This window comes from Podarcis filfolensis, assembly GCF_964270895.1.
Source record: "Podarcis filfolensis genome assembly, chromosome: 16".
NCBI lineage: Eukaryota > Metazoa > Chordata > Lepidosauria > Squamata > Lacertidae > Podarcis > Podarcis filfolensis.
In genome coordinates, this window is record NC_139620.1 from 4,050,248 (window position 1) to 4,069,657 (window position 19,410).

Genomic DNA, 19,410 nt, shown 5'->3' on the forward strand with positions numbered 1-19,410 from the left:
CCAAATGTGAAGAGTGGGATCCTGTCCACCTCTACTCTGAGCGAAGCAAGCCTGGTTGCTCTGAGTGGGACTTACTCACACGTATGTGTGTGGCCGTAGGACTGCCACTTTAAACAGCAGCAACTGACTATAACTTATAGGTTGTTGAATTTAAAGAGCAGGAATCTCCTCCTCGGGCTGCTGAGAGGATTAAATTAATTTAACCTGCCCCACAATTCCATTTAATTAACCGCCATCACTTTGTGAGTTATTCTTCTCTCGTCTCCATTCCTCTGCAAGGCAGATTCTTGGAAAATAGCAAGGATGCCCCAGCAGGGATGAGCTACATAGGAAACTGCTCATACAGAGTCAGACCATCGACCAGTGTAGCTCAGTGCTCTCGACACTGGCTGGCAGAAGCTCTCCAGGAGACTGTCCCCCCACCCCCAAGTCCTACCTGGAGAAGCGGGAGAATGAACCTGAGACTTTTTGCATGCAGGGCTGCTGCTTGTGCTGGGCCCGGGGGTAACCGGGGTAACATGGTCCAGATCCGATCCCGAATCCAAGGGTTCCACGAGGAGTCAGTCCGACAGGACACAAGGCAGGAAGCCAGGCAAGGTCAGGCACAGGATCACAGGCAGGTTCTGGCAAACAGCAACGTTGCTCCCACAACCTGAGGCAGGGTCCAGCAGCCCTTTATCTTTGTCGGGGTAACGGCCGGTCCTGATCCCCCGGCGACTCACCGCCCTGTCTCGCCCGAAGGCGAGCACTCCTCCTGCGAGTACTCAGGTCCCTCCTTCTCTCAGACCTCAGTCTCTGCAGCTCGGGAGACGTTGGTGGGTTACTAGACCCAGAGGCTGCCTCAGCCTCTCCTGACCCAACCGGTAGTGGAGCAGCTGTAAGTGATGGCCCAGCTGGAGGCAATGAGGTCATCCCCGCATCTGGAGCCAGGGCAGGCCCAGGCCCCTGACTCGGCCCAGCTGGTGCTGGCTGCAGGGGAACCTGTGCAGACTGGGGCTCTTCAGGATCAGGCCGCAGACTAGGTTCAGCTGCCGCCTGAGGCAAAGGATCCAGTGCGGACTGAGACTCCTCTGGCTCCGAGTCCAAGCGCGAGTCCCAGGCCATCACAGGCTACTACTTCCATCCTTAAGGTTTCATTGGCACAAAATGCAGTACAGATCTGTAGGCGTAGACCATCTCCCAACTTAAACTACAGTGGTACCTCAGGTTACATACGCTTCAGGTTACAGACTCCACTAACCCGGAAATAGTGCTTCAGGTTAAGAACTTCACTTCAGGATGAGAACAGAAATCGGGCTCTGGCAGCGAGGCGGCAGCAGGAGGCCCCATTAGCTAAAGTGGTGCTTCAGGTTAAGAACAGTTTCAGGTTAAGTACCGACCTCCGGAACGAATTAACCTGAGGAACCACTGTAATTCCTTAAGAAAACCCCCAAACTTGGTTCTATGGGTGACTCTGGGTCAGCTCCCTGCGGTAGTTTATTGTTGTACTTTGTTTTTAAATTTATTGTTGTACATTCTTTTAATTGTTTGTTTTCCTTCTGTGACTGTACCCCCAAGTTTGTTTTATAAGCTGGTCTCCGACCATAATAAATTATCTATCTCTCTATCAGTCGCCAAGCAAAGTGTGGTCAAACGTGGCCTTGGAATTTCTGGAAATAAATTTCTAAAGCTGAGAAACTCATTTTGGAATCAGATGAGCGTAAGAAGAGCCCAAATACCAGGATCAGGCCGAAGGGGGCCAACCTAGTCCAGCATCCTGTCTCTGTAATGGTCCGATGCCCCTAAGAACCTAGGAATCCAGATAGACTTGCTCTGGACCTGGAGGCTCCATAGGAACATCGGCTGGCTGCTGGATGAGGCCAGAGGGGACCCAGTCTAACCCAGCCTCCTGTTCTCACAGTGGCAAACCAAACGCCTCTTCTGTTAGATACGAAAAATTTTCTTTCCCTTTCTTTTCCAATGCCCTGGATTAGAACTGACTCCCTGGGAGCAAACTGCTCTCCACTCCAATCAAGCAGTTTCTAAATGCTGTGAAATAAAATAAATATAATATTATGAACAGTGACGAGTTTTAGCTTTAGGAAACAAAACTTCAAATCACTCCCATTTCCTAAGCTTTAAGGAGGAGTCTGTGGTTCTGCCAGATTCGAAATGTGTACAAACTTCCTCCCTCTGCTGTGCATCCACTTGGAAGATGCATCTGCCATGCTAAAGCGTCCACATGAATACAAATAGAAATATAAATACAAATAATATCACTAAACATCACGTGCAGAGGAAAATTGCTTTGCAAAAATGTCACCACCCACTGTGTGTCTCTCCCCCCCCCCCCCGCCCTTCGGAGGAGGCACATAGGAGAGAGAAAATGGTTCCCCTTGTTCTTTTGGTTCCCTGAAATGAGCCATAAGATATGGGCGTAAGAGATGCATTGACGAAGGCACAGAGAGTCCCATAGTCATGGGAAGAGCCTTTTGCCTCTGTGGGAAGCGGAAGCGGCCCTTTCGCTGTGAGCTCAAGATGGCCGCTGGAATCCACTGTAAAGGAAAGGCTCTGGGCCTCAGCCGTTTGCCACAGGGACTAGAGAGCTGTTTCCTAAAAGGCTCTTGTCTCTCCTTCAGTGGAAAACAGAGAACCGCTCTGAAGCCCCACAGCAATGTTACATGGTGAGGACTAGTGGCTCCAAGCCATTGCTCTCCCGAGGAAAATGGCCGCCTCCTTCTCCCTCTCGCACAAGGGTTGGCGTGTGGCAAAGGACTGTGCTGAGATGAGAACAGGGTGAAGAGGAAGGGCTGCACTCTGCTCCTCATACCCAGGAGTTGCTGTTTACCATTATGGAAATCGGCGTGGGGCGAAACGGCATTTTCTCATCCCACTGGAATGCCGCCCCAGTTCTTAATCAAGACAACCACCACCCTGTGTTACTGGAATTCCCCTCCAGAGAAAAGAAAAAACAATTTTCACAATATGTAATTAAACTGCGGAACTCCCTCCCACAGGAAACAGCTTAAAGATCTAGAGTGCCTTATAATAATAATAATAATAATAATAATAATAATAATAATAATAATATTTTATTTATAGCCCACCCATCAGGCTGGGTTTCCCCAGCCACTCTGAGCGGCTTCCAACAAAGATTAAAATACAATAATTCATCAAATATTAAAACCTTCCCTAAACAGAATTCTGTGAAGGGGGGAAAAGTGCTTTAAATGTGTTTCAACAATGAAGTTTGTCTGTAGCCATGATGCTCCACATATGATGCTTCAGAAGCATGAAGGCTTAAGAAAAACCCCTAATCCCATAAAGAGAAACACGAAGAACTTAAAAGATGAAGCTGAGCCAAAAGAAAGCAAAGCAGTTTCCTGAGCCAAAAAGTTGCCTGACATGAAAGATAACATCTTACAACATAGTAAGATTGGGTTACATGGTCTGGGAGGGTGGCCAGGAGGATTCTGGTAAAATCTAGACTTGACTGAGGTGGGGTATACGTAGCCAAATTAGTGACGCCATGCCAAACTGTTGCCCAAAAAGTCCAGAGAGAAACTGTATAAAAGGCTTTTCCACCAGTGCCTTGAAACATCTCCTCTCTCCTGTCACTCGGCTTCTCTATCACTTGGCAAGTAGTCTTTAATTGAATCGCTTCTTAGAGAAGGAAGGAACTGTTTGATTATGGAACAGAGATCTTTTTGAAATTTGGTTTGACTCAATTAGCTGTCAATTGAGAGACAAGAAGCAGTTTTGGGAAGAAGAACTCAAATCTCTACATCCTAGGAGTTGTGTTACTGGGATTGTTCAGGGCTCAACAGAAAATTTTAACCTAGAGTTGTATTGGGGCTTTTAGAAATGCGGAACTGGGTACTTTCATGGTTGGAGCCAGCTAGGAAAAGCAGATAGCAGCCGTGGTCCTGAGTGGTTTTGCAAAACCTTGCCTAGTGTCCCTGTTCCCTGTCTTTCTGGAGAAAGCTGCTCTGGCCATGGTCACACCTGCTGCCCATGTAGCATCTGAACCGGATTTTTGAGGCTCACTCTATGCAGGGCTGCCTTATTCCAGCCACACTGACCCTTTCTGGCATGAGGCAGGTCTGGCAGAGCCAGGTCCCCCCTGAAACCCTGGAAAGGGAATCCTTCTTTCTGGTGAAGAGAGGTGGGGAACCTCTGGCCCTCCAGACATTGCCAAACTACAGCCCTCGTCTCCTCTGCTTCCTGCAGCTGCTGAGATTTGTACTTCAGATTCAAAGCGTTCCCCATTCCTGCTCGAGGGACGACCCTCTGCTAGAAGGTCAGATGCATTAAAAGGAGCTCCCTGTCTTCTGAATGTAATGCTGAATGTGGGAAGGTGGCTTGCAACATCCAGTAAAATCTAGGGTAAATTGAGGTGCGGCATACTTAGCCAAATTAGTGGCACCACCCCAAATTGTTTGCTTGAACTCTCATGAGAAACCGTATAAAAGGGCCCACAATGTATGGCTTTTCCACCAGCTTTCCACCAGTTTCAGCACTTTCTGGAGAAAGCTGCTCTGGCCATGGTCACCTTTGCCCATTTTGCATTTCAACTGGACTGCTGATGCTCATTCTGGGTGGGGATGCCTTGTTCCAGCCACACTGACCCTTTCTTGGATGAAAGGGCAAGTCCCATATGAAGAAAGGGTGCAGCGTTTGGAGCTGTTCAGTTTAGAAAAAAGGTGAGTACGAGGCACATGATGGAAGTTTATAAAACTAGGCAGGGCAGGGAGAAGCTGAATAGATGGACTAGAATTCCTGGACGTTGGAAGATTTGGAAGATGAAAGTAGTACCTCTTCACACACTGTGAAACTCGTTCCCACATGAGGTGGCGAGGGCAAGCAATTTGGGTGGCTTTCAAAGAGGTTTGGACAAATTCATGCAAGAGAGGGGTATTGCTGGCTACCAGCCACCATGGTTATGCTTTCCCCTCCACGATTGGAGGCAGCATGTTTCTGAACCAAAGTTCTGGAAATCACAAGAGATTTCCTGTGCCTGATCCAGCCAGCTCTTCTTGTTATTTAACCTGTCACCCATCCCTTTCCCTTGCGTCCCAGGGCAGGCTACAACATTAAACACTTATTTCGATGGGAATCCACATCTTTCTGAAAGTATCCTTGAAAATGTTCTCATTTCAGGTTCTCCAAGACTCCTCCAAGATGACCACTGTCAGCATGGGATTCAGCCCTGAAGTGCTGATGATGTCAGTCAGGGGACCAATTTTCCTTCCTTTTCGTTTTATAATATGGGCTGATGACGTCATGATGTTTTGAGGATTTGCTTCTGCTGCTTAATTGGATATCCGAGATGTTCTCATGTTTAGAAGAGAATGCAGTTTTAATGTCACTCAGAATATGGACCCTAGAATAGCCCACGTTCCCCATCCTAAAGGGAAGCCCCCAGCTGGAAACTGAAATAACAAACCTGGAGATGGTTCGTAATCTCGGAGGCCAGCCAGGTCTCCGCGATGACAGGGATGCCATCTTTTCTGACATCCGTAGCTGCCCACACCTCATCTTTGCTCTGTCCCACCTTACTCTTTCCTTACACATTTTCCTTCTAGCTCTGCTAAAGGCTGAGGGGAGCCATCATTTCCCCTCTCTCTTATGGCTCCTCTGAAGGACTGAGGGGGAAATGTAGGCTGGAGCAGCCACACTTTTGTGGGCTGACATTCCTGAGGTAAAAAAATGGGAGGAAGAGGGAAAAGAGAAGAGGCTCGGTTTTTTTGCAGGAGGATTTGAAGTGGGAGCCATTTGTTTGATAAATGCCACCACCACTATGGACCCTTGTTTAATTTTTGCTGCTGTTCTCCACGCCTCAGAAAACAACCACAACCGCAAACTATATGTGTTTTATCTGATCGTTTGGATTCTAATCTGCTAGAAGAATAGAGGAGTCAGCCTTCTCCTAGGTGTCTGCTCTGAGGCACTGAGGGGGTAAAAAGGAGGCTGAGGCAGCCATGTTGCCGCTGGTGGCGACATTCCTGAGGTAAAAAAAAAAAGGGAGGTAAAACGGAAGATTTCAGATAGTAGCCATTCACTTGATAACCCTTGTCCTCTCCGGCTTTATTAATTTTTTTATTACAATCCAGCAGTAGAGTAATCTCATGAAATGAATAAATTAATATTAAGTAAGTAGGTATTTATCCTCCCAGGCTCAAAGCATATGTGTTTTCATGACCACAAGGACTTGTAAAATCCATTTTTGCTGCCTTCTTATTCTAGGGCTGCCATACGTCTCGGAAACGCTAAGCAAAATGTCATCTGGGCAGATTCTTGCTGAATGTCCGGGGAAATCTAGACGTATGGCAAGTTTAATAATAATAATAATAAAGCCCCCAGAGCTTTTCCAGATGTTCAAACAAAACAAACAAGAAACACCTCAACAACTTTGAAACTCCCACAAAAAAAGCAGCTCAACAGCTCTGTCCAGATTTTCACTTTGGGGAATACGGCAATCCTAATTAATCCCCAAACCATGACTTGATAATTTAGAAGTAACTGATCAGCCTCAGAGTGTGAGGCCAGCAGTATTTCCCAGGACGTGGGGTTTCCCATATTTTTTGAACTGTCTGCTTTCAGGAGACACTTTCCATACCGACCCAAATTTTAGAGAACAACATAATTTCCCCACAGAAATGAACAGCTGAAGAAATGCTTCCTTGGCAAGGCACCCTCTGTAATGAAAGGTGCCGAGCTGCCTGCCAGAGACTGAGCTGTTATGTATCATTACTATTGCTTTTAAAGGTGTATCTCATGCCTCAGAAGCGCTAATGAGTGCACCGACTAATTAACAAGGGAAACCACTCAGATGAGTAGGAGCATCAATCTCCAGTGGCAGAGCACATGTCTTGCAAAGAGAAGATCAACCCCCAGCAGCGTCTCCAGGGAGGACTGGGAGGACTGGAGACAAGGCTGACGTTGGGCTCCCATCCCCAAACATGCCCCGACTCTTGCTTGAAAGGAAGAAAGGCGGATAAAATCATGATATGGAATTGTGAAAACACTGACGACAAGAGGCAGGACTATCAGGATGTGGAAAATGCTTCGGAATTCAGACTGTGGGAAGTCAAAAAAAATAAGATTACAATGTGGAAGACAATCAGACCTTTTTATTTTAGTTTTTTATCTTTATTGGATTGGATTTGCTATGTTAATTGGATGTTCTTATTGGAAAATTAATAAATGCTTTTTTGAAAAAGAGGAAGGAAGGAAGATAAGCATCTTTATTCAGGCTATTAGCGCATGCTCAGAAGTCAAGATTCCAGGATATGCATCTCATCCTTCCATTTGCCCTGGCCCAGCCGGCTAAAAAGGGCCCCAGACGGGAATCCTCAGTGGAAGATGTGCAGCTCTTGAGGGTTGCTTGGCGCAAATGGAGGAAAGATACACAGTCAGCAGAGCTAGAAGGAAAATGTGTAAGGAAAGAGTAAGGTGGGACAGAGCAAAGATGAGGTGTGGGCAGCTACGGATGTCAGAAAAGATGGCATCCCTGTCATCGCGGAGACCTGGCTGGCCTCCGAGATTACGAACCATCTCCAGGTTTGTTATTTCAGTTTCCAGCTGGGGGCTTTCCTTTAGGATGGGGAACGTGGGCTATTCTAGGGTCCATATTCTGAGTGACATTAAAACTGCATTCTCTTCTAAACATGAGAACATCTCGGATATCCAATTAAGCAGCAGAAGCAAATCCTCAAAACATCATGACGTCATCAGCCCATATTATAAAACGATACGGAAGGAAAATTGGTTCCATGACTGACATCATCAGCACTTCAGCGGTGAATCCCATGCTGACAGTGGTCATCTTGGAGGAGTCTTGGAGAACCTGAAATGAGAACATTTTCAAGAATACTTTCAGAAAGATGTGGACTCCCATCGAAATAAGTGTTTAATGTTGTAGCCTGCCCTGGGACGCAAGGGAAAGGGATGGGTGACAGGTTAAACAACAATTTTAAAAAGAACCTAAGAAGAGCTGGCTGGATCAGGCACAGGAAATCTCTTGTGATTTCCAGAACTTTGGTTCAGAAACATGCTGCCTCCAATCGTGGAGGGGAAAGCATAACCATGGTGGCTGGTAGCCAGCAATACCCCTCTCTTGCATGAATTTGTCCAAACCTCTTTGAAAGCCACCCAAATTGCTTGCCCTCGCCACCTCATGTGGGAACGAGTTTCACAGTGCGTGAAGAGGTACTACTTTCATCTTCCAAATCTTCCAACGTCCAGGAATTCTAGTCCATCTATTCAGCTTCTCCCTGCCCTGCCTAGTTTTATAAACTTCCATCATGTGCCTCGTACTCACCTTTTTTCTAAACTGAACAGTTCCAAACGCTGCACCCTTTCTTCATATGGGACTTGCCCTTTCATCCAAGAAAGGGTCAGTGTGGCTGGAACAAGGCATCCCCACCCAGAATGAGCATCAGCAGTCCAGTTGAAATGCAAAATGGGCAAAGGTGACCATGGCCAGAGCAGCTTTCTCCAGAAAGTGCTGAAGCTGGTGGAAAGCTGGTGGAAAAGCCATACATTGTGGGCCCTTTTATACGGTTTCTCATGAGACTTCAAGCAAACAATTTGGTGTGGTGCCACTAATTTGGCTAAGTATGCCGCACCTCAATTTACCCTAGATTTTACTGGATGTTCCAAGCCTCCTTCCCACATTCAGCATTACATTCAGAAGACAGGGAGCTCCTTTTAATGCGTCTGACCATCTAGCAGAGGGTCGTCCCTCGAGCAGGAATGGGGAACGCTTTGAATCTGAACTACAAATCTCAGCAGCTGCAGGAAGCAGAGGAGACGAGGGTTGTAGTTTGGCAATGTCTGGAGGGCCAGAGGTTCCCCACCTCTCTTCACCAGAAAGAAGGATTCCCTTTCCAGGGTTTCAGGGGAGCACCTGGCTCTGCCAGACCTGCCTCATGCCAGAAAGGGTCAGTGTGGCTGGAATAAGGCAGCCCTGCATAGAGTAAGCCTCAAAAATCCGGTTCAGATGCTACATGAGCCGCAGGTGTGACCATGGCCAGAGCAGCTTTCTCCAGAAAGACAGGGAACAGGGACACTAGGCAAGGTTTTGCAAAACCACTCAGCACCACGGCTGCTATCTGCTTTTCCTAGCTGGCTCCAACCATGAAAGTACCCAGTTTCGCATTTCTAAAAGCCCCAATACAACTCTAGGTTAAAATTTTCTGTTGAGCCCTGAACAATCCCAGTAGCACAACTCCTAGGATGTAGAGATTTGAGTTCTTCTTCCCAAAACTGCTTCTTGTCTCTCAATTGACAGCTAATTGAGTCAAACCAAGTTTGAAAATTATTTTGTTCCATAATCAAACAGTTCCTTCCTTCTCTCCTCTAAGAAGAAATTCAGTTAAAGACAACTTACCAAGTGATAGAGAAGCCAAGTGACAGGAGAGAGGAGATGTTTCAAGGCACTGGTGGAAAAGCCTTTTATACAGTTTCTCTCTGGAATTTTTGGGCAACAGTTTGGAATGGTGTCACTAATTTGGCATGGCGTCACTAATTTGGCTAAGTATAATCTTTGTTGGAAGCCGCTCAGAGTGGCTGGGGAAACCCAGCCTGATGGGTGGGCTATAAATAAAATATTATTATTATTATTATTATTATTATTATTATTATTATTATTATTATAAGGCACTCTAGATCTTTAAGCTGTTTCCTGTGGGAGGGAGTTCCGCAGTTTAATTACGTATTGTGAAAATTGTTTTTTCTTTTCTCTGGAGGGGAATTCCAGTAACACAGGGTGGTGGTTGTCTTGATTAAGAACTGGGGCGGCATTCCAGTGGGATGAGAAAATGCCGTTTCGCCCCGCGCCGATTTCCATAATGGTAAACAGCAACTCCTGGGTATGAGGAGCAGAGTGCAGCCCTTCCTCTTCACCCTGTTCTCATCTCAGCACAGTCCTTTGCCACACGCCAACCCTTGTGCGAGAGGGAGAAGGAGGCGGCCATTTTCCTCGGGAGAGCAATGGCTTGGAGCCACTAGTCCTCACCAGGTAACATTGCTGTGGGGCTTCAGAGCGGTTCTCTGTTTTCCACTGAAGGAGAGACAAGAGCCTTTTAGGAAACAGCTCTCTAGTCCCTGTGGCAAACGGCTGAGGCCCAGAGCCTTTCCTTTACAGTGGATTCCAGCGGCCATCTTGAGCTCACAGCAAAAGTGACGCTTCCGCTTCCCACAAGGGCAAAAGGCTCTTCCCATGACTATGGGACTCTCTGTGCCTTCGTCAATGCATCTCTTACGCCCATATCTTATGGCTCATTTCAGGGAACCAAAAGAACAAGGGGAACCATTTTCTCTCTCCTATGTGCCTCCTCCGAAGGACTGAGGGGGGGGGGAAGACACACGGCGGGTGGTGACATTTTTGCAAAGCAATTTCCCTCTGCGTGTGATGTTCAGTGATATTTTTGTGACTTATCACACTTGCTCCTTCTACCAGTTCATGGATGGTAGAAATTAAAGCCTTTTCTCCGAAACTATTCCTTGGGTGTCGGTTGACTCCCACTTCCCTTTCCCGGGCGCAATATTTTTCCCACCCGAGGGCAAAGCCTCATAAGGCTACACCCTCAGTCCTTCTGCCATGTGTCTGCTCTGAGGCACTGAGGGGGTAAAAAGGAGGCTGAGGCAGCCATGTTGCCACTGTAGGCGACCTTTCTGAGGTAAAAAAAAGAGGGAGGTAAAACGGAAGATTTCAAGTAGCAACCATTCGCTTGATAACCCTTGTCCCCTCCGGCATTATTAATTTTTTAATTACAATCCAGCAGTATAGTAATCTCATGAAATGAATAAATTATTATTAAGTAAGTAGGTATTTATCCTCCCAGGCTCAAAGCATATGTGTTTTCATGACCACAAGGACTTGCAAAATCCATTTTTGCTGCCTTCATATTCTAGAGAACAACATAATTTCCCCTCAGAAACTGTTATGGTAAAATCTGGGTGCGGGGTTACTCTGCCACCCAGCTCGTCAGACTAAGTCCGCGGGTCCCTGCGGAGGAAAAATGAGCTCAGCCGGAGACAGGAGCAAGCTGCAGAAGATCCAAGTTTATTGCGCAACAGGTTCAAGGCGAGATTGAACACCGGGAAAGGGGTGACATGAACTTTTGAAACTTCCCTCCATGTCCCAGAATACAGTGCAAAATACATCCCAGTTACATCATGAATACATTAAAGAGAGGTTGGGTTACACAGGATTAACATATAGAGGAGGGAGGGGGAATATGCAGAGCTGGAGATATGCGCAGATAAGCACTTCCTGAGTACCAGTGATGAGAAGACAATGGTCCAAGTATGTATAGTCTGCCACCTGGCATTGCCCGGAGGAAAGGCTGGGCAGAGCGATTTGACCGGATTAGGGTCTTCCTGAGTACGTGACACCTCGCTCGAGGGATCATGGAGGCAGGGGAGGTGTCATGGAGTCCTGAAGAGACTGAGCCGATCGGCACCAAAAGCAAGGAAATCGAAGTTGTGGTTGATTTTATATGAATTTTTAAGGATTTTAGTCCCTTTTAGTCCATTTTATATTGGTGATTGAAGTGGGAAACAAAATAGATACATTGTAGCAAGATTTGACACTTTTCTGAGTTCACAAGTTTTGGTTCCATTGTTCTCCCAGCGAGGAGCCGTCAGCAGCTTGTCAAGAGGTTAAATGAGGCGTGCAGGAGCTCGCTGAGCTAGCTCTGCAAAGCGAATGCATGGTTCTGATTGGGTAGAACGCAGCCATTGAAAGGAATGGGGAATACAGCTTCATCCGGTCTACCCACAGTAAAGATCGAGCAGGAAAGAGGCATAAGAATTTGGGCTTATTTTGCCCGTGTAGGAAAGGGAAAGGCACTTTATTTATGGGGCTTGGGGTAGAGTGTGGTGCTTGTGTAACGGTGTGGGGGCTGAGGGGTCGACGTAGGGCTGGGTGCCCTTGAGGTCATTGCCTCGGACCCTCCGGTGACCGGCGGAAGGGTGAAGGAAGGCATGCGCCCCCCCCTTCCGTATCAGTCCCCCATTCGGAGATAGATTTGCAATTAAAGTTCTGTAAGAACTTGCAAATCTTTTCTCCGCACCCTAAATTTCAGTAATCTCATATTCTCCTTCCCCCAAGTGTCTCATCTGTACGTACTCTGGGAAGGTAGGGGTGCCCTGTGAGCGGGAATAGGCTCTAAGGGGGAAAGAGGTAGGTTGAGCAGGGCAGCGAAGGAGGGAGCAGCAAGGAGTAATGCAATGTATAGCAGAAGAGAGGATAGAAATACAAAGGACAACAATAAGGACAGTAAAAAATATAGCTTTGAGCAATTGTCGGAGCCATCCCAGCTTGGGCAACCAACCCCACAAGTCCACATCAGATAGCCCTTCATGTTGTATATCGTTTAGCCTCCCTGCTAGCTCATGAATGTTATTTAAATGTCCACTGATATTTAAGGATTGTTCGGTCACGTACGTACAACACTCTGTGCCTATTAAGGCGCATGTCCCCCCCCCCTGGCTGGACAGCAAAAAGTCCGTCGCAATCCTGGTCTGCAAACTCAGCTGTCTTACCTCAGACAGTTACGACATCAGGGAGTCCGTGATCTGGGTCGCTTCTTGCATGAATTTGAGAAGGATGTCAGTAAGTCGGAGAATGTCCGCATGATTAGATCCTGCCCCATAGGCGGGGAAGAGGGCTCGGCCTACGGTCTCTCCATTTGCAGCAACATCCGAGAGGTCTGACAGCTCCTTCTGCTCTCTTTTATTCCTCTGTCTCCCGGGGGGTAGATGTGGGACTACCCTAATTCCCGGGACGATGTATCCTACGAAACAGGATCCAGACATGTGTGGGCTTACCCAGGTGTACACGCGGTGTCCACATACCCAGAATAAGCCGCTGAGGTAGGATTCCATCCTGCCTGAAGCAAAAGCCTGCAATAACGTGAAGTCCGCGGGTTGAGGTTTCCAGGTGAGAGGGTGGCCGACAACAGTGGCCCAGGCAAAGGTGAGGTTCGGAAAAGTCTGGGAACCCCCTTTGTCGGTGACAGTGACTTGGCCAGTGGCTAGGATCTCCAGGTCGGAGCTGCATGTGCTGGATCCGATGAAGGTCCCTTCTCCGGTGAAGCTGCGGCAGAGGGGCCCTTTCGTGGGGCCGGTGAGGTACAGATACTGATGTGCCAGGTTTAATGCGGTTAGGTTCCAGGAGGTAACATCTCCGGAACGGAATTGCTCTAAAGTCACCGGCACCGGAACAAGGGGAAGACTCTGTTGAAGGTGGCTGGGTGCATGGGCGCAGATCCAACAATCCGGGTAGGGTGCTTCTTTAGCCACCTGGCTAAGGAGTTTGATATAGGAGTTTTGTTCCCAGGATGAGAGAAGGTCTTCTCCTGGGAAGGCGGGGTCTGTGCCAAGCTGTCGGGGTGCAGTGCCGAATGGGTGAAGTGGGTCAGTAGTGTTGAGGAGCCCCCTGTCCTTGGCAATGCCACCACACCTCAGAGGCCCAACATTGTCCCATGTGGGGGAGCGTGAGGGGTGCACAGGGTGGTGCCAGCCTTCTAGGTACTCGGCTCCCCTCCAATCGTGGGTGACCCCAAGGCCTCGGTCCAATTTGGGCTCCGTGAGACTTCCCCATGCCGTAAAGAAGGTAGGTCCCATTATAGCACTTCAGCTGGTAGTAGGAGTGATCAAGGGTGAGGGCAGCTGACCCGATGCATTGCAGGTTCTTATCTCGGATAAAAAGTTCCCAGTATTCGTTATCAGTGAGTCGGGGTACAAGCGAATGGCGCAGCAGGGTCCAAGACTTCTGGAAGGCAGAAGTCAAAGTCCCCCATTCGGTCGGGGTTGGACTTTCTGCCGGTCTCGACCCTGTGGTAATCCAAGAAGTGATAGTCCGCTTGTACAATGGTCCGGCGGGAAAGCTGAGATCCCAGTCAGGGTGATGAGGATAAGGAAGGTGAGGATCAAGTTCATGGTCGGTCTCGAGTTCACAGTCCACAGTCACGAGAGGCTGGAAGGGGGAAAAGGTGGGCTGTCAAGTGTGGAAACGGAGTGTTGAGCACAGGCGTCAATGGATTTTTAAATGGGCTGTCAAACTAGTTGTCACGACCCGCTGTCAGGGAAGCGGGGAAGGAGGCAGTCTATGGAGCTGTCAAACGAACTGTCAAACGAGCTGTCAAACGAACTGCCAGGAGGTAGGGAGCAGAACAGTCTACGGAGCTGTCAAATGAGCTGTCAAACGAACTGTCAAACGAACTGTCAAACGAGCTGTCAAACCCGTTTAAAGTGTAATTTTATGGTGTTGGTGTCTGGGATGATCTCGGAGGTCCAGTTGGATGATGTGGCGTCTGGTCCGGTCTGTTGGGCCCGATTCTGGCCCCGATCTGGTCTGGTCTGTTGAGCCCGATTTTGGCCCCAGATCTGGCCCGGTCTGTTGAGCCCGATTCTGGCCCCGATCTGGTCCGGTCTGTTCCTTGTCGTCGTCGATGTAGGAGGTCGGCGAGGGAGGTGGGGTTTCGAAGGTATAATTCTCTCCGAGGCTCTGCTGCGCCTCCTGGGGTGGTGGTGACGCCTTGCACCTCGTGTGGTGTAGCCACGTGTTTTTCTCTCCTACTTTCACGGCGGTTGGTGAGGTCAGAAGCACTTGGTAGGGGCCTTCCCAAGCAGGCTGGAGGGGTAGTTTCTGATAAACTTTGACCAGGATCCAGTCACCTGGATGGAAAGAGTGGGCTTGGACATCTATGGGTAGGTTCTGTCCTTCGATAGCCGTGTACTGGTGGAGGCGCTGTAGCTGTGTCTGGAGCTGAATAATATAGCTAGTGAGTTCTGCTTCCCCCACCTCGAGTTGACAGACGGGAAATAAGGTGTTGTAAACGGGAGGGGGTCTCCCGAATAGGAGTTCAAACGGGGAAAGTTTCAAAGGTTCGGTTGGGGCACTGCGTATGTTATGGAGGACCAGTGGGAGCGCATTTACCCATTTCAGCCCTGTGAGCCTGCAAAGTTTTCCCAGTTGTATTTTTATCTCTTGGTTCATACGTTCTACTTGGCCAGAGGATTGTGGATGGTATGGAGTATGGAGATCCCACTTTATTTGGAGAGCCCTGGCCACTAATTGCACTACTTCAGCGGTGAAATGAGTTCCCCTGTCGCTGTCCAAGCGGCGGCGCACTCCATATCGGGGAATACATCCTGTAGGAGGGCCCTAGCGACTACTGAAGCGGTGGCTTTCCGGCAGAGGAATCCTTTCACCCAGGAGGAGAATTGGTCTACTATGATTAGGGCATGTTTGAAGCCCTGACATTGGGGCAGATCGATAAAGTCCAATTGTAAACTTTCAAAGGGGACAAAGGCCCATAGTCTAGCCCCTGGTGGTTTCCTGGGTTCACGCTTGGGGTTGAAGTTGTTACAGGTGATGCAGTTCTTTGAGGCTGCTGTAGCCGCGGCTGCTATCCCTGGAGCGTACCAGGACCTCTTAACATGCTCTATTAACCTCTCCTTTCCCCAGTGTGTTTGTTGGTGAAGGATCCTCACCAATTTTGGAGTCCAGGCTTTTGGAAGGACGGTTCTGCCATTGGGATCCAGATACCATTTTGCTCAGTAGCGCCTATAGATTCCCACATGGTTTTCTCCTCCTCTAAGGCCGATTTGTATATTTGTGTAGGGTCTATGTCGACAGGAAACTGTAAGGCTTGGAATTCGGATTCATTGTTTGGGGGGTGAAGCGCAGCCATCTGGGCTGCTTTATCAGCCCGTCTGTTACCCCTTGAGACTGGATCCCTTCCTTTGGTGTGCGCCTTACAATGGACGACAGCTATTGCGGTGGGTAAGTGGATAGCTGTTAGCAGTCTCTCCATTAGGGCGGCATGTGAAATTTGGGAGCCGGCGGCAGTTAAGAAGCCCCTTTGGAGCCAGATTTGGCCGGTCGTGTGTACCAGCCCGAAGCAGTATTTGCTGTCTGTGTAAATGGTGGTCCTTTTGCCTTTGCTAATTTCACAAGCGCGTATGAGTGCAATTAATTCGCGGCTTGGGCGCTGTACTGTGGGTTAATTGGGTTTGATTCTAAAACTTCAAAGTCAGAGACAATGGCATATCCAGTCTTTCTTTCCCCATCGATGACCTTAGAGCTGCCATCAGTGTAAAGTAATAGGAAGGCATGCGTCCCCCCTTCCATATCAGAAACGAACAGCTGAAGAAATGCTTCCTTGGCAAGGCACCCTCTGTAATGAAAGGTGCCGAGCTGCCTGCACGAGACTGAGCTATTATGTATCATTACTATTGCTTTTAAAGGTGTATCTCATGCCTCAGAAGCGCTAATAAGTGCACCGACTAATTGACAAGGGAAACCACCCAGATGAGTAGGAGCATCAAACTCCATTGGCAGAGCACATGTCTTGCAAACAGAAGATCAACCCCCAGCAGCGTCTCTAGGGAGCACTGGGAGGACTGGAGACAAGGCTGACGTTGGGCTCCCATCCCCAAACATGCCCCGACTCTTGCTTGAAAGAAAGAAAGGCGGATAAAATCATGATATGGAATTGTGAAAACACTGACGACAAGAGGCAGGACTATGAGGATGTGGAAAATGCTTCGGAATTCAGACCGTGGGAAGTAAAAAAAAATAAGATTACAATTTGGAAGACAATTGGACTTTTTATTTGTGTTTTTTATTTTTATTGGATTGGATTTGATGTGTTAATTGGATGTTCTTATTGGAAAATTAATAAACGTTTTTTAAAAAAAGAGGAAGGAAGGAAGGAAGGAAGGAAGAAAAGCATCTTTATTCAGGCTATTAGCGCAAGCTCAGAAGTCCAGATTCCAGGATACAGGAGCAAGGGAGCAGGTTCATAACTGAACAGAAGCTATGGAAATGTCCCGACAGTTGACACGCACACCGGCAAGCTTTTAGGGATGATACCCGCAAAACCATTTTTCCGCTGTCTGTGCATCGGGGCAGCTTTGTCTGATTCCAGCTGCAAAGGGGGCGCCTGTTTCTCCGTGAGAAGCCTGCGTCCCGCCTGCCACCCCTTTCTGATCCCTCATTCTGGTCAAACTCCTTCTCCCCAATTAACAGACCCTCCTACAGTCCTGCAGACTCAGCTGCCTTCCCAGGATCTCTGTAAAAATTCATCTCACGGTTGCATAGGGAATGCATCTCATCCTTCCCTTTGCCCTGGCCCAGCCGGCTAAAAAGGGCCCCAGACGGGAATCCTCAGTGGAAGATGTGCAGCTCTTGAGGGTTGCTTGGCGCAAATGCAGGAAAGATACACAGTCAGCAGAGCTAGAAGGAAAATGTGTAAGGAAAGAGTAAGGTGGGACAGAGCAAAGATGAGGTGTGGGCGGCTACGGATGTCAGAAAAGATGGCATCCCTGTCATCGCGGAGACCTGGCTGGCCTCCGAGATTACGAACCATCTCCAGGTTTGTTATTTCAGTTTCCAGCTGGGGGCTTCCCTTTAGGGTGGGGAACGTGGGCTATTCTAGGGTCCATATTCTGAGTGACATTAAAACTGCATTCTCTTCTAAACATGAGAACATCTCGGATATCCAATTAAGCAGCAGAAGCAAATCCTCAAGACATCGTGACGTCAACGACTCTTATTCGCAAAATACAAGGAAGGGCAATTTCTCCCCTGACTAACATCATCAGCACTTCAGGGCTGAATCCCATGCTGACAGTGGACATCTTGGAGGAGTCTTGGAGAACCTGAAATGAGAACATTTTCAAGAATACTTTCAGAAAGATGTGGACTCCAATCGAAATAAGTGTTTAATGTTGTAGCCTGCCCTGGGACGCAAGGGAAAGGGATGGGTGACAGGTTAAACAACAATTTTAAAAAGAACCTAAGAAGAGCTGGCTGGATCAGGCACAGGAAATCTCTTGCGATTTCCAGAACTTTGGTTCAGAAACATGCTGCCTCCAATCGTGGAGGGGAAAGCATAACCATGGTGGCTGGTAGCCAGCAATACCCCTCTCTTGCATGAATTTGTCCAAACCTCTTTGAAAGCCACCCAAATTGCTTGCCCTCGCCACCTCATGTGGGAACGAGTTTCACAGTGCGTGAAGAGGTACTACTTTCATCTTCCAAATCTTCCAACGTCCAGGAATTCTAGTCCATCTATTCAGCTTCTCCCTGCCCTGCCTAGTTTTATAAACTTCCATCATGTTCCTTGTACTCACCTTTTTTTCTAAACTGAACAGTTCCAAATGCTGCACCCTTTCTTCATATGGGACTTGCCCTTTCATCCAAGAAAGGGTCAGTGTGGCTGGAACAAGGCATCCCCACCCAGAATGAGCATCAGCAGTCCAGTTGAAATGCAAAATGGGCAAAGGTGACCATGGCCAGAGCAGCTTTCTCCAGAAAGTGCTGAAACTGGTGGAAAGCTGGTGGAAAAGCCATACATTGTGGGCCCTTTTATACGGTTTCTCAAGAGAGTTCAAGCAAACAATTTGGGGTGGTGCCACTAATTTGGCTAAGTATGCCGCACCTCAATTTACCCTAGATTTTACTGGATGTTCCAAGCCACCTTCCCACATTCAGCATTACATTCAGAAGACAGGGAGCTCCTTTTAATGCGTCTGACCATCTAGCAGAGGGTCGTCCCTCGAGCAGGAATGGGGAACGCTTTGAATCTGAACTACAAATCTCAGCAGCTGCAGGAAGCAGAGGAGACGAGGGCTGTAGTTTGGCAATGTCTGGAGGGCCAGAGGTTCCCCACCTCTCTTCACCAGAAAGAAGGATTCCCTTTCCAGGGTTTCAGGGGAGCACCTGGCTCTGCCAGACCTGCCTCATGCCAGAAAGGGTCAGTGTGGCTGGAATAAGGCAGCCCTGCATAGAGTGAGCCTCAAAAATCCAGTTCAGATGCTGCATGAGCCACAGGTGTGACCATGGCCAGAGCAGCTTTCTCCGGAAAGACAGGGAACAGGGACACTAGGCAAGGTTTTGCAAAACCACTCAGGACCACGGCTGCTATCTGCTTTTCCTAGCTGGCTCCAACCATGAAAGTACCCAGTTTCGCATTTCTAAAAGCCCCAATACAACTCTAGGTTAAAATTTTCTGTTGAGCCCTGAACAATCCCAGTAGCACAACTCCTAGGATGTAGAGATTTGAGTTCTTCTTCCCAAAACTGCTTCTTGTCTCTCAATTGACAGCTAATTGAGTCAAACCAAGTTTGAAAATTATTTTGTTCCATAATCAAACAGTTCCTTCCTTCTCTCCTCTAAGAAGAAATTCAGTTAAAGACAACTTACCAAGTGATAGAGAAGCCAAGTGACAGGAGAGAGGAGATGTTTCAAGGCACTGGTGGAAAAGCCTTTTATACTGTTTCTCTCTGGACTTTTTGGGCAACAGTTTGGCATGGCGCCACTAATTTGGCTACGTATACCCCACCTCAGTCAAGTCTAGACTTTACCAGAATGTCCCTGGCCACCCTCCCAGACAATGTCACCCAATT